The 7268-nt window shown below is 38.8% G+C and overlaps 1 pseudogene; it reads right to left on the bottom strand.

Moving 5' to 3' along the window:
* Positions 1-4256: 4256 nt before the first annotated feature.
* On the bottom strand, positions 4257-6127 carry LOC149235525 (putative pectinesterase 11; annotated as a pseudogene).
* Positions 6128-7268: the final 1141 nt, after the last annotated feature.

The raw sequence follows: 7268 nt of genomic DNA, 5'->3' as shown, positions 1-7268 counted from the left end.
TTTGTGCTCTTCACCTTTCTTCTCATATCCGAGAGGCTGTTCCACATAGACCTCTTCCATTAACACTCCATTTAGGAATGCTGATTTCACATCCATTTGGTAGACTTTCCATTTGTTTTGTGCTGCTATGGACAGCACTGCTCTCACTGTTTCCATTCTTGCAACCGGTGCGAAAGTCTCCTCATAATCTCTCCCATATTGCTGCTTGTACCCCTTGACAACTAGCCTTGCCTTGTGCCTTTCTATCTTGCCTTCAGCATTACTTTTGGTCTTGTAGACCCATTTCACACCAATGACTTCTTTGCCTTTTGGTAACTCAACCAAATCCCATGTTTTGTTTCTCTCTATGGCATTCATCTCCTCATCCATAGCTTCTATCCATTTCCTATCTTTAATTGCATCCTCAAAATGAATAGGATCATCAACATGACAATACAAGGCAAATAAGGAATTCATTCCTTCATCATAAATGTCATTTAGATTTTTAAACTTCTTACCTCGTTCACTTGGTGTGCAAGTGCTTGAAGATGCACTTGAATTTCCTCCTTGTGGTATGCTTGGAGAAACACTTTCATTTATCCTCAATGGTGTCCCTTGTTGTCCTTGTGTTGGCGCTGCTGTTTGGGAATGTACTTCAACCACTTCCTCTTCATCTTCATCATGAGACAAACAGTTCTTGACATTCACTGTTTTCTCTATGCTTCCATCTCAAGCTTCCTCTTCAATGAATTGAACATCCCTGCTTACAAAGAACTTCTTGGTAGATGGGATGTACAGCCTGTAGGCTTTGGATTCATCACTGTATCTAATGAAGATGCGTTTCTCCCCTTTGCTGTCCAACTTCCTCCTTAGCTGATCTGGTATGTGTGCATAGGCCACACACCCAAAAACTCTCATGTGGGTGACTCCTTGCTTTCTCCCACTCCATGCCTCTTCTGGCACTTTGTTCAAGACTGCTTTTGTAGGACACCTGTTCAATATATAAACTGCACAATGTACAGCTTCAGCCCAATACTCATTTGGCAAATGCTTTGCCTTCAGCATGCTCCTCGCCATATCCATGATGGTTCTGTTTTTCCTTTCAGCAACTCCATTTTGCTGCGGAGTGTACCGAGATGTGAACTGTTTATGTATTCCATTTTCTCTACAAAACTTTAGGAATTCATTTGAGATATACTCACCTCCTCTATCAGTTCTCAATACTTTTATGTGCAGCCCGCTTTGGTTCTCCACAAGTGCTTTGAAATTTTGGAATTTCTCAAAGACTTCACTTTTGGTCTTGAGGAAATATATCCAAGTCTTTCTTGTAAAATCATCAATGAATGTCAAGAAATATAGGCTGCCAGCTAATGATGGAGCTTGCATTGGTCCGCACAAATCTGAGTGGATAACCTCTAAGGGTGTCTTTGCCCTTATGCTTTTCCCTGATGGAAAACTTTCTCTGTGTTGTTTTCCCAAAATGCAGCCTTCACATAGACTGTCCGGTTTCTCTATCAATGGTAATCCTCTTACCATTCCTTTTCTGCTTAATAGGTTTAGACCTCCAAAATTTAGATTCCCGAATCTCAAGTTCCATAACCAATTTTCATCCTTTGGCACGCTTTGGAAGGCCTCTTGGGTGACTGCTGCCATTTCCCTTTTGTTCTTCATGTCTGCCCTGATCCGGAGAGGGAACATCCTGTTCCTTGTCATCTTCACTTCAGCAATGCATCGTTTGCTGGGTGGTATATCCATGATGGTGCACACATCATTTATAAAGTAAACATTGTAACCCTTTTGGACAAGTTGTCCAACACTCAAGAGGTTACATCTCATTCCGGGGACATAGTAGACATCTGCTATGGTTTTCCTTTCTCCTTGTTTTGTAAATATTTTTACCTCCCCTTTTCCCATAACAGACACTTTACTATCAGTTCCTAGTGTGACCTCTGATTTCAAATTCTGATTTAAGGCTGAAAAGAGGGCTATATTCCCTGTCATATGGTTGTTGCAACCTGAGTCTAAAAACCATATGTCCTCACTATGTGTTTCAGCCATGTTACAAGCTAACAGGACATTTTCTTGACTGTTGTTTTCTCTTGTAACATTTGCATTTTGTCTGCTGTTCATATCATGTTGTTTCTTTCTAAAATCACTTGCATAATGTCCATACTTTTTGCAGTAATAGCATTGAACGTTAGATTTATCATACCTTTGTCCTTGAGCATGATGTTGTCCTCCTTGTTGGCTGCTGCCCTGACCTTGGTTCTGATTTGGATCGCTGCCTCTTCCTTGTGCATTTGATGGACTGTTCCTTCCACCTATGTTCTGGCTTCTGCCTCTTCCTCTTCGGTTTCCTCTTCCTTGACCTCTTCCTCTTCCAAAGGACATCTGGGTCTTGAAGGCTTCCTCAAGAGATGAGTTTTCATTCCTACTCAACCTCTGCTCATGTGTTATCAGTGATGCATGTAGCTCATCAACTGAATAGTTTGAGAGATCCTTTGTCTCTTCAATGGTGGTGACTATGGCATCAAACCTTGAGGGTAAGACCCTCAATATTTTCTCCACTATCCTTCTATCTTCAATGGTTTCTCCATGAATTCTCATTTGTGTGATTACACCAATCACATGAGTGAAGAATGATTCAATGTTGTCTGACTCCTTCATTTTCAAGTTCTCAAAATCCTTTCTCAGCAATTGTAGTTTCGCTGTCTTCACTCTCTCCATGCCTTGATAGGCTGTCTTGAGGGTTTGCCATGCTTCATTTGATGTTTTAGTTGCTGCTATCCTTGGAAATATACTCTGGTCTACTGCTAGATGCAACAATAAAATGGCCTTCGCATCCTTCTTCCTATTGCTCTTCAGGAGATCTCTCTCTCCCTGAGTTAATGCATTGAACTCAGTTTCATCTGCTGGTTCTTCAAAACCATCTTCAACTATTTCCCATAAATCTTGAGAGGCAAACAGGGCTCTCATAGTTATTGACCAGTAGTCATAGTTCTTCCCATTAAACTGTGGGAGCTGGGTGTTAAACATACCCATACCAGTGCTTGTGCTAGCCATTCCTTGACTGTGTATTTAAAAACTGACTGTCTCTTCAGCAACACAAAAAAAACTTTTGAAATACATGAATCCTTTGATGTCTGAGTCTTATGTTTGCCTGAGAAGTTTTGCTGCAGCTACAAACCTTCTCCCTTCAGCTTCTTTAACTTCTTTAAAGAGCCTGGTCCTGCTCTGATACCATTGCTGGGAATTTTTAAATGGAGAAAAATACCAAAAACCATACATTCAAACACATAGAGGCAATGCTCTGTTTTACCTCCACAGGATCCTCTTGTGCAAAGGAAGACTTAAAAAAAAATTCCACTGAGGAACAGAGGATTTCACCACCATAAAATATTTCTATTCATTAAAACAAAAAAACATTTGCTCTGTATCCTTATGAGAATTTACACTGCTGGAAAAATTCCCATTAACATTTACTGTTGTAAAACCTCCATTTACATTCACTGGTGTAAAACAATTTTACATACTGCTATAAAAACAAAACTTACACAGACTTACAAAACTCGCTCCACCATTTTCTTTATGCACTGATGTGCAAAACCACACATGGTTTTTCTTAATCCTCTGTTTTACAAAATGCCACCCAAAAAAAACATTACAACCTGTTCATTGTAATTTCTTCGCACTGATGTGCATACATCTCTCATTCTTTTTTTTCGCTGCTGCGAACACACACATTTTTCATTGCCTCCCGTGTGCCATACATACATTAAAAAAAGTCAACACTCAAAACATAAAAAAAACTTGTTACATACTAGTTCATATTTAATACATGCAGTGTATAAATATATATAAAAAAACTTAACTTAACTTATTCACCTAAGCTTATGACAATGCATTAAAATGCATTAAAGAAGGGGATGGTCAACCAAGTTTTTAAATTACTCCACGCAACATTTAATATTTGCCGTATGCAGGTTTGGAGCAACTTTGGTTGATCGACTGTGGAGAGCAATGGAGTAAATCCGACGGCGGAGAGAGATATCGGAAGTCCTCACTTGAGTGAACGATAGCTCCCGATATGTCAGAGCTGCTTACGTCAGGCGAGAGCCACGTGCCTGCACCAAAACGCATCGGAGGCCAATATACGGAAACTGCTTTTCGATGGAAGGTGGTGCGATATCGTCTGGGCGGTTTGTGGTTTCATGCTGGCGGTTTTGGATGTGTACGTAGGCAGCGTTGAAATTACGATTTCAACAATTAGTAGATCTCTACCAGCGGGTTGGCATATTTTTGATCCAATTCTGCCCATCAATGAAACTGCTACTTAAAAACGGTGCAGCCTCCCTGTGACTGAGTTCACGCGACCATGAGACTCTTCGTTTATTAGTTGCACCAGGTCCGGAACATTTGTACAACCCATAATACACAGTTCTGCACATAGACACAGAAGAGAAATTATGTTGTCAGAATGGGATTCTGATAGTCCATGCATAGATGTGAGCATTAGATTTGCTTTGTTGGGATAACAGTAGCTTACGATTCTCTGGAAGGATCCTTCCAATTATCCCATCCTTCTGGGAAGATAATGTCAGCTATGTACGTGTAAGCGAATACTACTCTCGAGTAACGTCCCCATGCCCTGCCGAGGTACATTAGTCCACGACCGGTAATGATACAATTTAGAAAGGTGAAGCCCGTGTTTATACCCTGAGAGGATCTGCTTTGAGCTGTAATTGCGCCATTTAGCTCAGGAATCGTATGCAAACGACATTTCTAAGAGTACATAACCACCAGAAACGTTTATCAGCTCTAAACCATGACAAAATAAAACAATGAAAACATTTTGCATGATCTGCAGTCAGTGAGTTTACCTCATAGACAGATTGTCCATCACCACATATGAAGTCGGCGGCACCTTCAATGAAACAGCTTCTAAAGTAATGCCTCCCGCTCTCGTCCAGCACAGTGTCTTGATACCCCAGAAATCTGCATCCGTAAAAGGCACAACGATCTCCCGATATCCTCAGAGCCACAGCTTGATCCCCCGGACCATAAGAGTTCTGCAACAAAAATATGTACTTTATGTCCAGTTTTAATAGAACATTATATATTATACTAGGATTTAATAGCGAAATACCTGGATTGTGATATATCTGGCCATGAAATCTGAAGCATACACACCGTTGCGCTGTAAAATGTCCCTCCACTTGATTTAGCACTATCATTCCAAGTGATGACAGTATTGTTGGCACCCGAGCCACTCAAAACTATAAATGGCTTGTCTGCAGGAATCGTCACCTTCTCCCTGATCACATGAAGGCCACAACACTATGTTTCTCATCCTAAAAGACTCGTTTCTAGACAAAATTTAATGGAGAGATATATTGTTGAATCAAAACTATGCAGAAAGGATAAGTCTTCTGACAAAATTATATCGTGAGAGTCATATTCTCTCATGAAACTAATCAGCGGGTTCATTGGTTGCTCACTTATAAATGCCGGGTTTGACCTGAATTATGATCAAGTGCATGTTATTCGCTGGAATCGCATTGATGGCATCCTGGACCGTTGTAAAATGGCCGTTCCCTTCCTCCTTGGAAACTACTATAACTCTGGCTACACTCTTCAGTTTTCTAGACGATCTGCTATTCAACAATACCGGGATATCCTTGTCTACATGGGTGTCGTTCATCAGATGGCGTTGAGAAATTGTAGCGATAGAGTAAGCAGGTTTTAGAGAAAACATATGAAGCGATGTAAAAAGCAAAGCGAAAAGAGTTACTCTCTTACAGTTAGACATGATGGATATATGAAAACAGTACGAGATGGAGGCAAACTGTGGAAGAAAGACGATATTATCACAGAAAACAAGTAGGTGGATAGGAACCCAAACACTTGCACTAGAACCCGACAGAAGATGGTATTTATATGAGCAGAAATCCAAGTATGATTTGAGTTTCATCTTAATTGCGGAGGCCCTTAAGGAATCGAGAGCCGCCGGAGGGACGATGCTAGTGCAAGGCAGAGATTGCTTTTTAAGTTGAGATGGGGGAGGCGGGGATGTCAGCTCTGTGCCGAAAAGCGTGGCCAGCAATGTAATAGTTAAATGACTACAGTGTCGAGACTCGAGACCCTTCATCGCATTTGAAGTTGGAGGTAATATATTAAATTGTCAATGTGAGAGGAACATGTAATGCAATTGCCTTGTAGCGTGTGTACACCTCATTTAAATCTTTTATAGAGGTTGCTAATCTTACACTACCTTTTATAAATGCCAGCTATGCTTTATCCAACCATCCAAATACAGCCTTTAATCCTACTTTTCTCGTTTTTAATTCCGGATAATCTTTCTCTCAACACATCCTTCGGGCAGACCATTTATTAGTTTGTTTGTTTTTTTCATTCTTCAAGGTACAGCACAAGGTACAGCACGGTAGTATAATTTAGTTTTTATTTTTATTATTTCATCACAGTACAACAGAGCATATTTTAGAGGGAAACATATTTTAACCAAATTTTAAGACATCACAGTGCTGCGGTATCTTTTAACGCCGTGCAGTCTGATTTAGGACATGGATGTTGCTTTTGAATGAGATATAACTATGTTTTATATTGCCATTGTATTTTAAGATGTGGAGGTTAGTATTATTATTTTCCGTTTAGATTTACATAAATTAATAATTTATCTCTTTTAATTTTAAAAATATATAAAGTTATGATGATTTTAAATAATAATAATAAAATATATTTTAAAAATTTAAAATTAAAAATAGAAAAATATATTTTTAATATAAATAAAAATTATAAATCAAAAATATGATTAAAACTTTAATGTAAATTTTATATAATTAGCTACACAAATTATACATATCAAAGAAATAATAGTAATAATAATAATATCAATGAAATTTACTAATGTACATATCAATGAAAAAATAATAATAATAAATTGAAAAATGAAAAATTCTGTGTAAAATTTGGACAGACGATGTAAACTGTGAAGATGACTGAGAACCACACCAGTAACCCATTCAAAAACATCACGATAGGAACCAAGGAATTAATGTAATCTCGCTCAGCGAGGACAATGAACTCATTTAATGTATACTAACCGTGCACTTCCTCAACCTCAACAAAATAAAAAGGGCGGGGCGTTGTCTACAGAGCGACAAATTTATCCGACATCAAAAAAATCATTGGAATCTGGTTTTGTTTTCAAAAAAATCGAGTATAAGTGTTTATAAAACTTGTTAGCTAGCAATTGCATTGGTAAAAGTACA

This window comes from Pinus tabuliformis, chromosome 8, assembly GCF_031772625.1.
Source record: "Pinus tabuliformis cultivar Carrire ecotype Pingquan chromosome 8, CPIR1, whole genome shotgun sequence".
Classification (NCBI taxonomy): Eukaryota; Viridiplantae; Streptophyta; class Pinopsida; order Pinales; family Pinaceae; genus Pinus; species Pinus tabuliformis.
The sequence above is the reverse complement of the archived record's forward strand: the minus strand, read 5'-3'. Positions and strand labels throughout refer to the sequence as shown.